Genomic DNA, 20,765 nt, shown 5'->3' with positions numbered 1-20,765 from the left:
CAAGGATAGTAAACGAAATCGGCCGTGCCATTTCAAAGGAACCATCCCGGTATTTGCCTGGAGCGATTTAGGGAATCTGGATGGCCGCAAGCGGATTCGAACTGTCGTCCTCCCGAATGCGAGTCCAGTGCGCTAACCGATGCCCCCACCTCGTTCGATCTCTTCGCCCTCAACCTTAGATTCGGCACTGTTCGGTCTGTCCCTGGTTTGTTTTTCGGAAGTTTTAGTTGTACGTTAACATTGATACGCAGCAGTATGGGAGGTTTACTGACGAAGTGTTGATCGAGGTGCACCTCGTGACGGGTGCACAGATTGCAACGGAAGAATGGCAAAATTCTATGCTGAGTTTTTCCCGCAGCAACGGCAACCAAACCACATTAATTTTGTATCTGTGCATGGAGGCCTACGAGAAACTAAATCCTTTCGTGTTTTGTTGATAGCACATTACACGAGTGTTCATTGCTAAGCAGATATTTTCACAGAAGCTACGGTAAATGTGGTAAAAATTTTTATAAATCGTAATGACATTATTGCCTCGTAACAAGCCGTAGAAGACCACGTGTCGCTTATAAGAAAATATGCAATAAATATACTTGAAGTGGACTTAGGGCTCATCTGTACAAAGTGAAATTTTCTTAGATAATATTCTGTGAATAATGGAAGCGTATCCAATAAACACTGTAAACCTGTCACCACATGGTACGTAGGTGGAATTTTAATTTATGGCGCGTCGTTCAACCACAGGTGTTGCAAACTTGAAAAGAACTAGGTTTGATGCTTTATAGCACAAAACGGATTTTATATACCATTTTATACAACACAGAAAGCAAGAGCAAAATCAGAAGTAAGTATAAATATAGTAGCATTAATTTCACAGGAGCTGTCGTAAAGTTTGGGAGTCACTTTGAAAGCGTTGTGGAAACAAATAATTACATGAACAAGTGGCATAGTGGTTACAGCACTGGACTCACATACGGAAGATAAAATAGTACTGCCATTCTCAAACAATTCTTCCGTTTTTCTTAGAGGATTTAAGGTGGAGGCCCATAAGATTGCTCTGAGAACTTCGTGACTGTTCGCGTGTCATTCTTCCATTACATTCGTAATGGTAGTGCTTTCCTTAAAGGTAAAGCTTTATCCCTCTTTTTTGAATGTTATACTAGTAGGACCAATAAAGGTGCCATTTAAGGCAGCCACATGAATAACAGAGGACGCAAAGCACAGCAGCAATGCTTGTTGAGAAGAAGAGTCAGAACACACTACGGGATGTTGGTTCACGATTAACTTTAGAAGAAGCAGTCGTTAATCCTACATTATTGCTTGAAACCGGGTTGGAAAATGTCTGTATAAGCACGTCAACTTAATCTGTGATTAAGCTAAGCTCCTTTCACCCGTTCTGCGTGATCGATACGCAGTAATCTGCAAAGAATGAGGGTCTCGTCTCTGGATACTGCACTTCACTGGCAGTTTTTCATAAAACAATAGTCGCTCACAGAGGTTTCACAATCTCGCAAAACACGTTCGTAGGTATATACAGAATCAGGATAGTCGCTCACAGAGGTTTCACAATCTCGCAATACACGTCCGTAGGTATGTACAGAATCAGGATAGTCGCTCACAGAGGTTTCACAATCTCGCAAAACACGTCTGTAGGTATATTCAGAATGAGGTTTGCATCTTTTTCCACAATGTAATATTGATGGCAATTGATAAGCGAGTGATACAGATGTGATATTTAGCTATTATTGTTTCCGTGGTATCGAATCACTATACACAGTAGTAGGCCCAACATGAACCAAGGTCCTGCCTTCGGCCCTGAAAGCTGCCAGAAAGGTGATAACTTCATACCTAACATGTTTGCATTTACAGTTTACCTGTTATCTAAGCGCAATCCAGCTTCATAGAGCCATTGTGAGTGCGGTTAGAAATATTTATTTTCGGATGGGAACCAGAACGTAAACAGTGCGCTGTCCTCTCTATCTCTCTCTCACTCTTTCTCTCTCCCCCATTCACACACACACACACACACACACACACACACACACACACACACACACACACAGCATCACACCAGTTACGTTACCTCAGTTCCAGTTCGACATGCGAAATCTTTCGATTTCTTCTATATTGGTAGGGTACGAGCTACTCAAGTTTCGCACGTCCATCCTACTATGCCTCATGTCAGGCTGGGCACTGTACCCGAAGCGAAGCCTCTCTCATCCAATACGAGGATGAACAAATATAAACCGAAATTTGTTCTATGCGCCTTATGTAAACAGAGAGCGGCACAATGTATGCTCATTGTTACTTTCGTTTCCAGTGATCGTCCTCCACGACTAGAAAGTCGTACTGCTTCTTTTGTCAGAATCGCAATATCAGATCAAGAGGTACCGTCATTTGTTGCAAGTGGACTGTAATCAAGTTTCTCACAACAGAGGGCGTATAACCATCTGAAATTCTGGATAGACTTGCGGCACAGTTTTGGGACAACACCCTGAGAACGACTAAAGCGTACGTATGGTACAAACAGTTCTTACAAGGGAGAGAAACAGTTGAGCATGCAACTCAACAACGTCGGCCGAGGACCAGCATCACAGGATCAGTTTCGCACTGTTAGCCAAATTATTGAAGATGGTCGCCGAATAACAGTTGCTGAAATTGCTACTGAGGCTGTCATAAGCTACGGTAGTGCTCAGACGATCATTACTGGCAATCTTGGATTTCGAAAAGTGTCCGCAAGCTAGCTGTCTCGTCTTCTCACCACAGAGCTCAAATTTCATCGTCTCGACGTGTGCAAACGCCTACTGACACGCTACCAAATTGAAGGAGAACATTTCTGGCACTGGATTGTGACTTGCCAAGAAAAAAGGTGTATCGTTACACCCAAGCATCGAAAGAAAGCAGCATGGAATGGCAAAAAAAAGAACGAATCTGCATCCGTCAAAGGCGAAAATCATCTTTCCGCGGGAAAGCTTCTTGCACTGCCGTTTTTTATTTTAAAGGAGCTGTTCTCAGCGATTGTCTCCACGAATACCGTACTGCGAACGGTGCATGCTATTACCAACTTGTGAACTAACAAAACCTGTATATCGTCAGAAAAGGCGCGCATTTCCAATCCGCGAAATGATCGTGCTTCGTGGCAACGCTCGACCGCACATAGCTGCCCGACCTCAACAAAAAAAAAAATCAGGAATTGTTCTGGACCACACTAGAACATCTTCTCTACAGTCCACACTTGCGAATATGGACAACCATCAGCTGCATAATGAACTGATGACAGTGACAATTTGTGCCGGACCGAGACTCGAACCAGGATTTCCCGCTGATTGCTAGCGGTCGCCCATATGCTATCCGAGCACGCTCACTTTCTTTCCCCGATTCGGCGATGCAATTTATAACACTACATATCGAGGGCGGCAATTTTAGTCGACGCTGTTCCTCGAACTGTCCAAGCTGTGTGGGTTCCAACAACATATGACTTGCAAGCAATGGGATTGTACAGTGCTGGCATAGAACTCTAAAAGACATGCTGATGTGGCACGATAATAACCGGACGTTAGCTCTGGCGCTGTTGTTACTGTGTCTCAGCACAGCTTTCGAACCAGGTATGGAGCATCGAGAGAGGAAATGGTTTATTGGCACACATTACGCCTGTCGTCGTATTTTTATTTCGGCACAACACCTGTCAGCTGAACCAGAGCTACCCTTTTTAATGCAATAAGTTATGATCCAAATCCTAGCTATGCCCTTCGGCAGCATCCTGCAATGGAAACCAGAAAGTTATCATACACAATGATCTTAAAAAGTGCTCAGTGTGATGTTAAGGACAGATGCAATGCGGCCAGAGTTACAACCGCCATACTCTGGACATTTCCAAGTCTTTAAGCGAGAGGAACATACGATGGAAATAGCGTGCAAGGGCAAACCACTAATGGTATCACTGGAGCGAGTCAAACGGGCATATTTGGTGACACCTAACACCCCTGCATAACGACAGGAAACTTAAACCAATACAGTAGTTGGATTGGTTACTTAACCCCAATGTCAGCCGCGCTTCAGCAAACAAGCTCGCGGAAAGCACCTGAAGCAACAGCAGCTTACACTAGAGCAGCCAGTGCGGGGGAGGGGCGTGAGAGACGGCTTTGTATGTGGCAAGAATCAGCTTTGTATAATAATTAGGTTGTTTGCAGATGACACTGTCACTTATCGATTAATAAAGTCATCAGAAGATCAAAACAAATTGCAAAACTATTTAGAAAATATATATGAATGATGTGAAAATTGGCAGTTGACCCCAAATAACGAAAAGTATGAGGTCATCCACATGAGTGCTAAAAGAAATCCGTTAAACTTCGGTTACACGATAAATCAGTCAAATCTAAAGGCCGTAAATTCAACTAAATACCTACGAATTACAATTACGAACTACTTAAATTGGAAGGAACACATAGAAAATGTTGTGAGGAAGGCTAACCAAAGACTGCGTTTTATGGCAGGGCACTTAGAAAATGTAACAAATCTACTAAGGAGACTGCCTACACTACCCTTGTACGTCCTCTTTTAGAATACTGCTGCGCGGTGTGGGATCCTTATCAGATAGGACTGATGGAGTACATCGAAAAAGTTCACAGAAGGGCAGGACGTTTTGTATTATCGGGAAATACGGGAGAGAGTGTCACTGAAATGATACAGGATTTGGGCTGGACACCATTAAAAGAAAGTCGTTTTTCGTTGCGACGTAATCTTCTCACGAAATTCCAATCACCAACTTTCTCCTCCGAATGTGGAAATATTTTGTTGACACCGACCTACTCAGGAAGAAATGATCACCAAGATAAAATAAGGGAAATCGGAGACCGTACGGAAAGATACAGGTGTTCGTTCTTTCCGCGCGCTATACGACATTGGAATAATAGTGAATTGCGAAGGTGGTTCGATGAACCCTCTGCGTGGCACTTAAATGTGATTTGCAGAGTATCCATGTAGATGTAGATGTAGACAATTAAAAGTATATATTGTTCTTTGGCCTTCCGCCTGAACTTTGTCGATGTTATGTTTTCTCTTCATTCTTTTTGACAGTTCTTTGTTTATCTATCATTGCCAAGTTGTATTACGTAATCGTACGAATGAAATCAGGATATTCGGTTATGTACGTACTACTGAATTATTACCGAGTGTGTTATGGAAGAATCCTATAAGCCATTGATTCCGTTGTTTCAGGAAGGAACAGTGTGGGAGAATAGAGATACGTGACATTACTGCATCTGTGAATCTTGTAAAATGATGATGATTGTTATTTTGCCTATCTAAATACACTCCTGGAAATTGAAATAAGAACACCGTGAATTCATTGTCCCAGGAAGGGGAAACTTTATTGACACATTCCTGGGGTCAGATACATCACATGATCACACTGACAGAACCACAGGCACATAGACACAGGCAACAGAGCATGCACAATGTCGGCACTAGTACAGTGTATATCCACCTTTCGCAGCAATGCGGGCTGCTATTCTCCCATGGAGACGATCGTAGAGATGCTGGATGTAGTCCTGTGGAACGGCTTGCCATGCCATTTCCACCTGGCGCCTCAGTTGGACCAGCGTTCGTGCTGGACGTGCAGACCGCGTGAGACGACGCTTCATCCAGTCCCAAACATGCTCAATGGGGGACAGATCCGGAGATCTTGCTGGCCAGGGTAGTTGACTTACACCTTCTAGAGCACGTTGGGTGGCACGGGATACATGCGGACGTGCATTGTCCTGTTGGAACAGCAAGTTCCCTTGCCGGTCTAGGAATGGTAGAACGATGGGTTCGATGACGGTTTGGATGTACCGTGCACTATTCAGTGTCCCCTCGACGATCACCAGTGGTGTACGACCAGTGTAGGAGATCGCTCCCCACACCATGATGCCGGGTGTTGGCCCTGTGTGCCTCGGTCGTATAGAGTCCAGATTGTGGCGCTCACCTGCACGGCGCCAAACACGCATACGACCATCATTGGCACCAAGGCAGAAGCGACTCTCATCGCTGAAGACGACACGTCTCCATTCGTCCCTCCATTCACGCCTGTCGCGACACCACTGGAGGCGGGCTGCACGATGTTGGGGCGTGAGCGGAAGACGGCCTAACGGTGTGCGGGACCGTAGCCCAGCTTCATGGAGACGGTTGCGAATGGTCCTCGCCGATACCCCAGGAGCAACAGTGTCCCTAATTTGCTGGGAAGTGGCGGTGCGGTCCCCTACGGCACTGCGTAGGATCCTACGCTCTTGGCGTGCATCCGTGCGTCGCTGCGGTCCGGTCCCAGGTCGACGGGCACGTGCACCTTCCGCCGACCACTGGAGACAACATCGATGTACTGTGGAGACCTCACGCCCCACGTGTTGAGCAATTCGGCGGTACGTCCACCCGGCCTCCCGCATGCCCACTATACGCCCTCGCTCAAAGTCCGTCAACTGCACATACGGTTCACGTCCACGCTGTCGCGGCATGCTACCAGTGTTAAAGACTGCGATGGAGCTCCGTATGCCACGGAAAACTGGCTGACACTGACGGCGGCGGTGCACAAATGCTGCGCAGCTAGCGCCATTCGACGGCCAACACCGCGGTTCGTGGTGTGTCCGCTGTGCCGTGCGTGTGATCATTGCTTGTACAGCCCTCTCGCAGTGTCCGGAGCAAGTATGGTGGGTCTGACACACCGGTGTCAATGTGTTCTTTTTTCCATTTCCAGGAGTGTATGTTTCTGTGGCAAAAGCTGTTGTATTTACTCACAGTGGGTTTGATAACCACATACACAGTATTAGTCACTAACGCAGGGAAAAATATTCGAGCCGTCTGGAGTGCATGTCCTGTTCCAGAAGCGCATAGGTAGAGTATTACCCTATCCGACCTATTCGGCACGTATTTAAATGTGTGATGAATCACTTAGATTACGACAGAAAAGAAAAATTAATGAACTATTGACAGAATCCTGACACATATAAATTAATATGAATCAAAAGAACGCCTAGTAAGAAACAAGTAATTAAAAGTTCCGGCGACTGCTTGAATACTGACGGAATAATGTTTGTACATCATCGGTCAGAACGTAGCTTTCTTTTAAATCAGCTCCTGAAAATGTCAACCAGCATGATTATGACTTCTTTTTACATCTATTAGTGACTGACGATTCATCAATCGCTTTTATTCCAAACATCTGTGGCAGCTATGAAGTTCAAGAGGATAGGTCCAAGGCAGTTCTGAACGCACTTCGATAAATTAAGCCGTTCACATGGCACTGTTCCGTTTTTTGAGGTTGTCGTGGAACTGAACCGCTAAACCTGGAAGTAGACTATGCATCAAGAGGTTTTGAGGCATAGATTAAGAAGTATGTTGTTCCATTATATTGAAACCGGTAATTTCCAACAATGATTCCCTATCGAAGTCGCTGGGTACAAACGATACATATAGAACGTGCGATGGTAAATAGATCACGTGACTCTGGTGGCGGGCGATGTGATCAATTATTTGTGATCGTCATTTTTATCTGTTTGCCGTTGTTCCCGTAGTTGCTCTAAATTACACACCTCTGCGAATTATTTGTGAGTTGCTAGGGAAACCCAGACGATTTACGTCGTTAGTGAGTGGAATGACTGGTGTTCTTGATGTTTCTTCGGCGGATTCTCTCACATGGAAAAATCTAATTCCATGTTTATCCAGCGTAGAAAATTGTTTGACTTTTTGTCGCAAATATGGAGTATTACCACACTAGAGAAGAAGGGACTGTGTAGTTCGTAAGAACAGTTTCGATGCTGAAATATCGTTACAATTTAATTGCGGACAGTGCGGAAAACGAACGAGTATCAGAAAGAACACATGGTTCGACTCTTCCAAACTATCCATCCAGACCACCGTAATAGACTTTAACATGAGGACAACACCGACGAGTAAGGTAAATCGTCTCCTTTGAAATTGCAAGTATTTTTGTAACGCTCTTCTTTTGTCATTGCTGTAGTGACCAGCGTAAACATATTCATAACGCCCGCCACTGGAGTCGCATGATCGATTTACGATCGCACATTCGATATGTATCGTTCGGACCCAGCGACTTCGATAGGCAATCATTCTTGGAAATTACCGAAATCTCATATACTGCAGCTGCACAATGCAGTGCAATATGTCCCATATCCTATAATTACTTTGTAGAAAAAGGTTCTACATGGCAGGAATTGAAATACTCGGTGATGAGTTTCATGCGAACATGACGCCCTTCTGTGGAGAGCTAGACCTGTGTAGCATACATCTGTAACTTTTGGTTGTTCGACTAGATCAGTAGGTCTTATGGTTACTAAGGGTGAATGCGACGGACGACCTATGTGGTTTCTACACACCACGTCCTCCTAACTTGTTTCTCAGAGTGTGGTCTCACCAGTAACTCTCTTCATATATCTTACTAGCGAAACCGGCAATTCTTCGCAATTGCTGAATATGTAGGAATTGGATATATAGCATCCTTACTGTTTGTCCATCTCCTCCTCCCCATTTTCTTAGTCTATTCCCTCCTCCTCCACCCAACCCCCCCCTCTCTCCCTGGGCACTACTACCCCTGCCCCGTCTCTCTGTCCATCCCCTTCTATTCCCTCTCTACGAAAATCCCCCCCCCCCCTGTCCGCTTATGTCTCTGTGACCTTGAGCCCTGTTTGTTGCTATTGCAAGCGAAATCTTGTTTGGGAGCTGAAGTCGCTTAAAAGAATGGCTAAATCGGTAGGTACTGTTGATATACGAGGTTGAGAGAAACCTTTCTAGCTGTTCGATAAGCTTCAATGATAGTTTTAAGCTGTGAATGGATAGAGTTACAAAGTTTCTGGCGATTCATTTTCCATAGTAGTATTCTTATCGAAAGCCGATAAACCATAAATACAACATTTCTGTTTTCTGTAAAACTGACGGCGAGGAAGAAAACAAAACAGCAAATTGCTGTTTATATAATGTTTAGATTTGTTTTTGGAGGATGTCTGCCTTGAGCAAATGACCATTATATCTTTTCTTCTGTTTCTCAGACATGTTTCGCTAATGTTTCACCATCATCAGTGGGCTTTTAATTACTTTCTATCAAACAGGAAAAATGCTTTTTACTTCTTTTACACATATAAATTTCAGTTTTTATGAGAGTCTTTCCAATTTTTTAAAAACTGAAAAAGTTTTGTTTATGTATGTTGTTACCACATGCTCTGGTTTTCCTGCGTTTCCGTTTTTTATTGCACTTGTTGTCTTTCGCAATTTGTCATCTGCAACCATATGGAACTTAATGTAGAAAAGTTTTTGCTTCGTAGTTTTTGTCACAGAGAGCTGTGTATTCACGTATAATTTGTTTTGCTTCAACTATGGCTTTCTGTATTTGATGGTACTCTTCAATTATTACTTTTTATGGAGACTGTTGCTGCATTTGAGAATTTTCAAGTCAGTGTTGATGTCTTTTGCGCCATGTTTCATACCCACAATATGTTCAGCAAATGTAGAATGATACATGTTACTATTTAATGCCCCTCTGGGTATTGTGCATCTGATATCAAAGTTTCAGCTTGTCTGCCCCACATAAACTGATTTTCAGTCCTGGCGCGCCAGTTGTTAAATACCAAATGTGTTGTGTTTGCTGTGTTTGTATTGTTTGCCCTTAGTTTTCTGTGTACTGAGTTGCCTGTCCTGTAAACTAGTTTTAGCCCTTGTTTCTTGAGTATGTTCTCTATCCCGTGAGTTGGCTACTTGTAAGTGAGAGTGTGCCATTTGTTTGTTGTTGTGAGTGTTTATATTTTGTGTGTGCTTGTGTACATGTGTGTGTGTTTTCTGTGTGTTTATGTACTGTGTATATACGTTCTCTGTGGTTGCGTTTGTGAGTTGGTGATGAGCTGTTTGTTTTTATGTAGTATTTGTTCCCTTTATTTTTGTTTGAATTTTGTGATTCAGTTTGTCTACAATGTTTGTATCATATCCTTTCTCTACAGCTATTTGTTCGGTCGTCTGTAATTCATTTTTGTTGTTGTCTTCGCTGAGTGAAGTTTTGCTCAGTCTGTGCAGTACATATTGGAAACCTTCTGCTTTACATGCATTTGGATGATTTGAGTATTTGTGAATTATATTATTTGAATATTTGTGTATGGTGTGCTGGTCATAGTGACTGTCCTGAATATGGAGAACTGGTGTTGGTTGTGTTTTTGTATTGTGAGGTCAACCAAATTTAATGTCCTGTCATTTTCTCTTTCTATGGCGAATTTTATTTTTGGGTGAACTGTGTTCACGTCATTGTGGATTTGTGGGATGTGACTGGATGTTTAAGCTAGAAGGCATATGATGTCATCTATATTGTAATACCCACATATTTCCCTGTATTGGTTGGGTCTTACTGTTGTTTCAAACATTTGTTTTCAGTGTGATTGAGAGAAATGTTGGCTACAATTTCATTGACTGGTGACCTCATGCGAAGCCCATCTTCTTGTGGTTAGTTTCAGGATGCTAGTTACTTCTTTTATGTGGGGTTTGGGAATGTCTTTCTATTGTTCTCCTTGTTGTTGACGATGCTGATGGTTTCTGTGGTTGGGATATTTGTGTACATCGATGTGATGTAGAATGATGTGAGTATGGCTGTGCTGGTTATATTGATGACTTTGATTTTTTGTGTCAGCTCTTCAGTGTTATATATGCTTCTTTTTATTTGTGTGTATATAATATCTTTGTACGCATGTATGTATGTTTCTGGCTAGTTGATATTTGGGTGCACTTCTGAAATTAAGAATTGGCATATCGGAATACCCTTCTTGTGGAGCTTTAGTAGGCTGTTAGTGTGGGTGCCTAGTGGTTCTTTTGCATTAGCCATTTTACTTTACGTTTTATGAATATGTGCGAAATATTTTTTGTAAGTGTCTGTGTGGTTTTCAGGTATCATTGTGTTCGGTAACTGGTTAGCTTTGTTACGTCATTGTCTTCTGGGTATTTAAAGATTTTATCTTTGTATTCCTCCGTTTCATAATTATCATGGTTTTGCTCCAGTTCTGATCTTTTGACGAGAGTCCCATTGTTTTTAAATTTGCTCATATTTTTCAGGAAGTTTTTTCTTCTTCAGTTTTTATTTTTGTCTATGTCTTGTTTTATTTTATTATGGTTCAAATGGCTCTGAGCACTATACGACTTAACTCCTGAGGTCATCAGTCGCCTAGAGCTTAGAACTAATTCAACCTAACTAACCTAAGGACATCACACACATCCATGCCCGAGGCAGGATTCGAACCTGCTACCGTAGCGGTCGCTCGGTTCCAGACTGTAGCGCCTAGAACCGCACTGCCACCCCGGCCGGCTATTTTGTTATGCATCTGATTTCTTCGACAACTGCCTGTCTTCTCAGACCCTCACTGGAGTTTGAGTTATTGGTCCTTTCTTGTTTTTTTATTACAAATTCACTGTCTGTGACAAGGTTCTCTACTGTCTTGTGTGCAACGTATGTGTCGGCGCTGTATTTAGGTCCTTTTCACGAGAAAATTTATTTCTTGCTTACTTAATTGTATGTCAGTAAGATTGACTAGACATTTGTGGAATATACGATTTGTTCGCTTTCTGTTTTTATGCATAATGATTTTAATTTGTTTTAAAAGTATGTTAGGTTTGTGTTGTTGACTTCGCCATTTTATTTTTATTACTGTTTCCGCGTTTTATTTGACTGTATTCGTGATGTCATTGAATATTTCGGATATTTTGGTATGACTACCTACTTCCATACGAATTTCGAATAGTTCAACATTTGGTTACCTCTTCTTTGTATCTAAGTATCTTATTTCTTGTTTTCCAAATAAAATTAGTTAATATTACCCCTAAACATAACATTCTCAGTCGTAAAATTTCGAGGTAAACGACTTTTATACATTGAGTTCTATATTTCTGCAGATGAAAATTGTAAAAGAAAACAAGTACAATAAAAAACATGGGTACACAGGAAAATCACAATATGTGGTAACGAGGTACACATAAAAAAATTTGTTTTTTTTTTTTTAAAAAAAGAAAATACCCTCTTAAAAACTGAAATTTATATATGTACAAGTACTAAAAAGCATTTTTCCTGTTTGACAAAAAGAAAATTAAAGCCAACGGAAGCCGCTGAAACTTCAGTGTAACATGTCTGGAAATATCCTAGAAGAAAAGATACAATAGCGTTTTGGTCAAGGCGGACCCCTTCAAAAATAAATCTATTTGTAAGCAAACACGGACGAAGATTACGGTTTGTTGATAATTTTTACTTTTGGACCATCTAATTGCAACTGAATGAAACACTAGTTTCGTGCCATAAGCGTTTCACCTTTGTTCTTTGGAAGGCATCTTCAATAGCCTGGAATACGTACATTTTGTACTTATACTATTTAGTTAAAATTTTGGCACAATGTATACACAGGTTATAATCAGTTCTGGTTGAAGTTGAAGACGGACAGAAGAGCTTCAATCTCAATGTTTCAACCTCAAGACGATTACACAATGACTGCAAGAAAGCACAAAACATTAATGAATTTCTCGCAGGCGGTTTTAACACATAACCGTACAATCTCCTTTAAAACATACGTAGCGTATGTGTATCTGCATGTTCAATGGAATGTCTTGTAAAAATTAGAAGTAAGTCACTCAAAAAATTTTCGAGTTTTGTGGTAACAACTTTTCCCCTCAATATGTTACATATATATCTTTATATCATATATGTTGAAAAATAATAGCGTATGTCCATACGAATGTTCATACACTATCTTGTAAAGTATGAAGTAAATCGGTGCGAGTGGAATATCAACTAGCCAGAAACATACATACATGCATACAAAGATATTATATACAAGCAAACAAAAGAAGCATACGTAACACTGAAGAGCTGACACAAAAAATCAAAGCCATCAAAATAACCAGAGCAGCCATACTCATCATTCTACATCACATCCATGTACACAAATATTCCAACCACAGAAACCATCAGCATTTATTGAAGATATAAATATAAAATTTATACAGTCCTCGTCGTCTGAATGTTCATTAGAGTATCGTGTTAAAATCTGAAGCAAATAGGACCAAAAGTCTCAGATTTTTGGTAACAACCCTTTCTCTTTATATATGACATACATGTTCATATATTACACAAAACAGACTATGTCCATCCGAATGTTGATTAGAGTATCATGTAAAAATTTGAAGCAGACTGGTGAAAAATTTTTCGAGATTTTTTGTAACAACCTTAAACAGCGACTTGTTTTTATATAGATAATTTAAATTTTACCGTACTTGCAATACAATTCGTGATATACTCCTACAGTGACGGAAATAATTGCAATACCAATAAGGATTTGTGCGACACAGAAGTTGATAGTCGCGTTTCTACATCTGAAATATACTGTCTATCCAAATTTCGCTCCAGTGAATAAGAGTGGAGCTAGTAGTGCCACTAAAAGCATGTAAATCAGGATTTTTTTAAATATACGCTCTAACGGTCGTGAGCGTCAGTTTCCTCCGTGATTGGACGCGGTGAGTTGATGTTAATCAAAAATGTCTTTACGGCAACGAAGATGTCATTATCATCACATCACTGAGTTTGAAAGAGATTGTTTAACACCGCTACAAAAAGCTGGACGTTTCTTCTGCGATACTGTAAAAAGACTTGGCAGGAATGTAGCCACTGTACATGATTGCTGGCAGCGGTAGTATGGCATCGTACTGCTTCAGCATCAGCAATTAGAGCAGCAGTTGGCACCACAGTGATACAACTAACTGTTACAGATCGGTTGCTTCGACGACAGCTCCGACCAGGCACCAAGTAATGTGCGTTCCACTGACCCCAAACCACTTCGATTTGAGATTTCTTAAGAGAGAGCTCATTGGAAGGCAGGGTGGTGGTATATTGTGTTGTCTGATGAAAGCTGGTTCTGCCTCGTTGGCAGTGGTAGCTGTGTGTCGGTTAGAAGAAGGCCAGTTGAGATCGTGCAATCAACCTGTCTGCGTTGGACCTACACCTTAGGTTGTGGTCTGGGTTGCGATTTCGTATGACACCAGGAGCATCCTCGTGGTTATCCCACGCACCCTGACTACAAATTTGTCCGTCAGTACAGTGATTCGAAGTGTTGAGCTGCCATTCATCAACAGCATTCCCGTTTTCCAACAGGATAACGCTCGATCACATAGCGGTGTTGTAACCCAACATGCTCTACAGAGTGTCGATATGTTCCATTGGCTTGCTCAGTCGTTAGATCTGTCTCCAATCGAGCACATAAGGAACATCGTTGGACGACATCTCCAGTGTCATCCACGAACAGTATTAACTGTCCCTGTTCTGAGCGACCAGGTGCAACAGGCACAGAACTTCATCCCTCAAACTGACATCTGGCACCTGTACATCATAATGCATGCACATGTGCATGCTTCCTTTCAACATTCTACAACTACATCGTATTCAGCAAGTCACCTAATGGTGTGTAGTGGAGGGTACTTTTTGTACCACTAACTGAGCCCTCAAATCGAGTTCCATTCGCAAATAGCGTGTGGGAGAAAAAATAGTAACACTCTGTATTAGCTCTAATTTCTCGTATCTTCTCTTCATAGTCATGACGCGGGAAGTATGTAGAGGGAAGTAATATGTTGTTTGACTCTTCCCGGAAAGTGCTCTTTCCAAATTTCAATAGTAAATCTCTCCGTGATGCACAACGCCGCTTTTGTAACGTCTGCCAAGAGAGTTTGTTGAGCATCTCCGTAACGCTTTCGTGCCGACTAAACGAACCCCTGGCGAAACGTGCCGCACTTCGTTGGATCTTCTCTATTCTTCTATAATCCCATCTGGAAGGGATCCCAGATAAGTGAACAATACTCAAGAATAGGTCGAACACACGCCTTACAAACCACTACCTTCGTGTATGATTTACATTTCCTCAAGATTCTTCCTAAGAATCTGAGTCTCGCATATGCTTTTCCCACTGTTTATTTTACATAGTCATTCCACTTGAGGTCGCTCTGGATAGTTACTTGTAGATATTTTACGGCAGATACTGCTTCCTGCGGTTTCTCATAAATTGTATAGCTATACAGTAGTGGATTTCTCTTCCTATGTATGAGCAATATGTTATTTATTTACGTTCGGGGTCAACTGCCAGAGCCTGCACCACTCATCAATTCTCTGGAGGTCATTCTGCAAATCGTTACTATATTCTGGCATTGCTGCTTTGTTACAGACAACCACATCATCTGTGAACAGCCTTACAGAGCATCCAACGCTTTCTACTATATCATTTATATGTATTGTAAACAGTAACGGTCCTATCACATTTCCTTGGGGTACACCGGAAGTTACCTTTACATCTGTCGATTTTGTTCCGGTGGTAACACCAGTTAATAGTACACCAGCATTTCACATTCGCGATGACTTATCTCGCGCTTACTTTAATCTGAGAGCTTGTAACGTTAATTACAAGTACCTAAACAAATGTATTCCCCAATTTCCATTACTCTACATTAATTTAGTTTTTGGTTTTGCGATTTTTTACGTCAGTATATTTATTATCCAGCCTGTAATTATGCATAACGCCAAAACGTTCTGCAATGTACTCTGCACGTCAGCAATCGATCTTTGGAACATGCTAACCAGTAATCTAAGAAAAAACTTCATGATGCACTTCCTATAATAACCAGCACATATTCTTTCTCGACTTACAGTATGGCGTCACAAATCTTCGGATACGTGCTCTGTATGTCACTAGTGACTAGCCTACACATCTGAGTACGTAGCGGTGCAAGGAAGAACTGTGAAGTCGGAATGAGTCAACGGAAGAAGTGAGTAATGAGAGTGAGCTTAGTATCTGCATGGACGTGACAATGCGCTAAACAACGATGTCGCACACAGAACGGCACGGGCCGACTAGCCCAGTCAACGAAGACCCAAAAAAGACCGAGGGGAAACAATTCGTGCACTCGCAAATTTTTGTTGTGGCAGGAATAGGGTTGCCATATCTAGCTGGGACCTCGTAGGGGCACTCTGTGATGGTGGTGTAAAAGTGAAGTAAAATATTTATTTAATATAACTATTTTTTACTTCGAACACCATATTTTTCGGAAAATTTCACCTTTTTCAGAAAGTCTTTTTTTCCCTTTTACGTATTTATAAAACTCCATTCAAGTCAGCTTGTAGTTAAACTGGCATTGTAGTACTGATTCCACAGTCCCTGGCAGCAGTCGATTTCTTTCATCAGTCCACTGGGACGACATCAGTGGCGCTGTGTGCGGGAATACAAAATAAATAATCGCATAAATTTAGCAGTTGGCATCTGCGTTCTGCATTTTCAGTTTCCGTAAGAAATGAATCTTCTTCTCTTCCACGGAATGTTTAGACTTCCATTCTTCCAAGTCTCGCTTAGTTCTGAAAAGCTCTCCAGATTCATATATTCCTGAAAACGACTGTCGCCTGAGATCTCACAACATTTTGTCTCAAGTATATAATAGTGTTTTCCATTATCACCCAATCTGGGGTTTCAGATAACGTCATCCAATCAAATACTTGATATTTATTAAAAGAAATACCCCATTTCTGTAAATAATCAAATGCTACGGAACCAAAAGCTATTGTCTTTTCCTCAAATTTCGAAATAAAATTAAATGTTTCTTGGTTAAGGTTCTCATTCTTTAATTTGTTCAAAATCATCTTGATCCCTGAAGATGGTCTATTAAGCCCAAAACTATTTTCGAAATAAATAAAAATCAGTAGAACAAAAACATTGTTATTGTTATTCAACCTTAAATATGGAATTCTTCTGCAATGAAGCAACGGAAGAGTCCATAAATAAGAACTCTCTCCAACTTCTCTGTCCTTACCGTGTATACTGAACAATAATTAAATATCTACAAGAAGATTATTTCAATGTCGACAGTTAAGACTCCAGCAGCGATTGATATAGTGTTGTGTGGAATATGGACAGGGCATCCAATTCCATCTACATTTTTTCCTCTTTCTTCTTTAATTTGGCGAAACATATTTCGTTGCTCGCGTCACTGAAGCTCTCTGAAGTTGTTATTGGTATTAGCTCCACAAAAAGCTATTAATTTATCTAATGGAATTTGCAGTTGTCTTAAGGTGTCTAGAGAAAACTTTGCAATTGTCCCCGATCTTTAATCATGAATATAGAAATAGGCTTTGGTCTCGACGCTGCCATGAATATATTTGTTTGAATCTTAGTAGAAATGTGGTGCCTTATATCTGCCGAGGTAAAACAGCTACAAATCTCACACAACACTTCCTTTCTTGACAAATGACCACTTTTTTGCGTAATCATCCGAAAAGTTACACTTTGTCTTTCCATCCTCAGGCTTTCGTAAGCTATGATAAGACGAGTGTATTAGACGGTAAACAATCGACTTTAGTCATCGAAGTATACGTCATTATGCACTTCATACCCTACGTAGCCGCAATAAACACTTCAAACGGTACTAACTTGCAGTAGTTGTTCGTATTACGTTTAGAAAGAATCGTCTTGTAAGATCGTTATTCAAATGGGAACTACCCGCTTCTTCCGCACGGCGCTACTTAAATACTCATAATTCCAGCCCCGTACTATAGGGGAAGCCCGTATTTTCTCAAATGATGGCGCTAGATATAGAAGGTGCTTGCATCGACGATACAGGATACGCAACATGTAACGCCATCTGTGAGACGACCTTGTCAACATACACTTGTTGACATACGTCAGCCGGAAGCGGTGGTCTAGCGGTTCTAGGCGCTCAGTCCGGAACCGCGCGACTGCTACGGTCGCAGGTTCGAATCCTGCCTCGGGCATGGATGTGTGTGATGTCCTTAGGTTAGTTCGGATTAAGTAGTTCTAAGTTCTAGGGGACTGATGACCACAGATGTTAAGTCCCATAGTGTTCAGAGCCATTTGAACCATTCGTCAAACTAACTGAGGTTGCGTGTTGCGCTAACAGACGGCGTTACTTCAGTACTTGAGTCAAGCTCGTAACAGCATTTTGCAAAAACGGGACAAATTCGGTTCACGTCGAGGTGTCGGGACAAGAACTTCCATAGCGGTGGCGGTCCCGATATATCGGGACAGATGGCAGTCCTGGGCAGGAGGGAGTGTCTTGAACAACATACTGAAAATTCCTACCTGAGGGATGTGAGCGCTGGGGTAGGGGGCGTTTAAATGTCATTTTTTATGTTTCTCTTGAATAACTGGAAAACCGCGGCTTCCAGCGAAAATGTTTCCCAGTACAAAACTTCATGAAATTTCCTACAAAAATGTCCTGTGTTTTAATGCTATAAAATAAATGTATATTCTTAGATGAAGTGGGTTAAGACCAAATGTTAAATGTCTGTACCTATCTGAGTACAACAAAACCATATAGAGGGATAAATTGTGTTATTGGGATGTGACTGGCGGCAGAATGAGGGAGCAGGGATGGAAGGTAGAAATGTGAGGGAACGCACATAGCTAGACGAGGTCACTTGCTTCCCTCATTTGTGCGTCACAAAACGAAGAGCGAGCAAGTGAGTCTCCGCTCTGTACACTAATACGTGTAACGAAGAACTTAATAGATTCTGAGCGTCATGGTGATCAGAGTCGCTGGAAACAACTATACGCTGTTGCACAATCATACCGGCCCTTCTGCAGCATGCCTGCAGAGTTTCATTTTTCAGAAATGGGTTGTGGATAGACACGTCTGGGAAGTGTTTATTTTCCATAAAATGCGTTAACAGTAAATGGAATACAGATATTAGTTACTAATAAAACTACACATATGTGAGAAGAGAATATACGTAAATCTCCGCACACCGTCTTGCACTGCTAGTAGGGAAATTGATCGTTAGTCATACTGTACGACTTTCTTTTGGGAAAGGTCAGTTCCCCGACCACCATAACCACTCGCACTTCAGTTTGCACCTGGAATAATCGACTATCCCCTCCCCCCCAGAAAGATTGGCTGTTTAAGTGTTTAACGAAGAAGTTAATAGATTCTGAGCATCATGGTGATTAGAGTGACCATTTGACCAGTGTTCTGAAAATGCCGTTATTCAATGGAAGTGGTCTTTTTTAATATGGAAAATGCGCCCATCTTTAGGTGTGAGGCCTGATAGCACTAGCCACCCATACGTGTTCAAGGATTTTGCAGATAGAGGTTCTTTCAGTATAAATCGAAATGTTTCCCCTTGGGCATGGGTTTGGTCAGACATGACCGTAGAGCAGACTCTAATGTGTTCCATTAAAAGCTCAGATGTTCTTGACACGAGGAAGAAGCATAAATGATTCCGTTCTAGTGAAGTGGATTGGAATATCCCCTGGAGCAACCACCGTCTGCTCGCATAAGAGGCGTTTACTGGAGTGGCTTTTTCAAGTGGGACGCAGAATGTTGTTCTACGGGTATCACGGCAAAATAGGGACGGACAATACCGGACAAGAGTGGTTCAATGAGCATCTTCCTTTTCCGAAAATGAATTCACTTATGTATCTGTCGATAGGAATAATATAAAACTCAAAAGTAAATAGTCACCAAGTCCTAGAAATTGGCCCCAGAACCATGCACACAGTTACATTGGTTGTAATTTTGAAGGCATTAAACAGTCTCACAAGGGAACCTCCCCATCACACCCCCCTCACATTTAGTTATAAGATGGCACAGTGGATAGGCCTTGAAAAACTGAACACAGATCAATCGAGAAAACAGGAAGAAGTTGTGTGGAACTATGAAAAAATAAGCAACATATACAAACTGAATAGCCCATGCTGAAGATAGGCAACATCAAGGAAAGTCGGAACTCAGGAGCGCCGTGGTCCCGTGGGTAGCCTGAGCAGCTGCGGAACGGAAGGTCCTGGGTTCAAGTCTTCCCTCGATTGAAAATTTTACTTTCTTTATTTTCGCAAAGTTATGATCTGTCCGTTCGTTCATTGACGTCTCTGTTCACTGTAACAAGTTTAGTGTCTGTGTTTTGCGACCGCACCGCAGTACTGTGCGATTAGTAGACGAAAGGACGTGCCTCTTCAATGGGAACCGAAAACATTTGATCGCAAGGTCATAGGTCAACCGATTCCTCCACAGGAAAACACGTCTGATATATTCTATACGACACTGGCGACGGCATGTGCGTCACATGACAGGAATATGTTGTCGACCCACCTAACTTATACACTTCGCGAATGGGTAAAAAGATTCTTCTACCTTGCCCGATTTAGGTTTTCTTGTGGATGTGATAGTCACTCCCAAAAAAGTGATGAAAACATAAGAGTTTGTCATGTAAACCGGAAATAAAAAATTAAAATCTTCACTGGAGGGGAGACTTGAACCAAGAACCTCTCGCTCCGCAGCTGCTCACGCCAACCACGGGACCACGGCGCTCCTCTATTCACATTTCCCTTTATATTGCCTATCTTCCAAATGAACTACTCAGTTTGTATATTTTGCTTATTTTTTCATAGTTCCACACAACTTCTTCCTGTTTTCTCGATCGATCTGTGTTCAGTTTTTCAAGGCCTATCCACTGTGCCAAATTATAACTAAATCTGAGGGGGGTGCGATGGGGAGGTTCCCTTGTCAGAAGAAAGGGGTGCTGTCTTTGGTTAGTATGAACACCACCGCAAAAGTGCACGGTAAAACAGTATCTGTATACCCTCTAACAACTCTCCAAAGGACAGCCATTACAAAAAAAGATTGATGAAGGTGTTGGAACGCTTATGGAATACGAATTGTCTCCATTCCCGTTTGTTCTTTTTAGTGAAGGGGGGATGAGGAAAGGAAATAAATCTTCT

The sequence above is a fragment of the Schistocerca piceifrons genome, chromosome 1 (assembly GCF_021461385.2).
Source record: "Schistocerca piceifrons isolate TAMUIC-IGC-003096 chromosome 1, iqSchPice1.1, whole genome shotgun sequence".
Lineage (NCBI taxonomy): Eukaryota > Metazoa > Arthropoda > Insecta > Orthoptera > Acrididae > Schistocerca > Schistocerca piceifrons.
Note: the sequence above shows the minus strand (reverse complement) of the source record.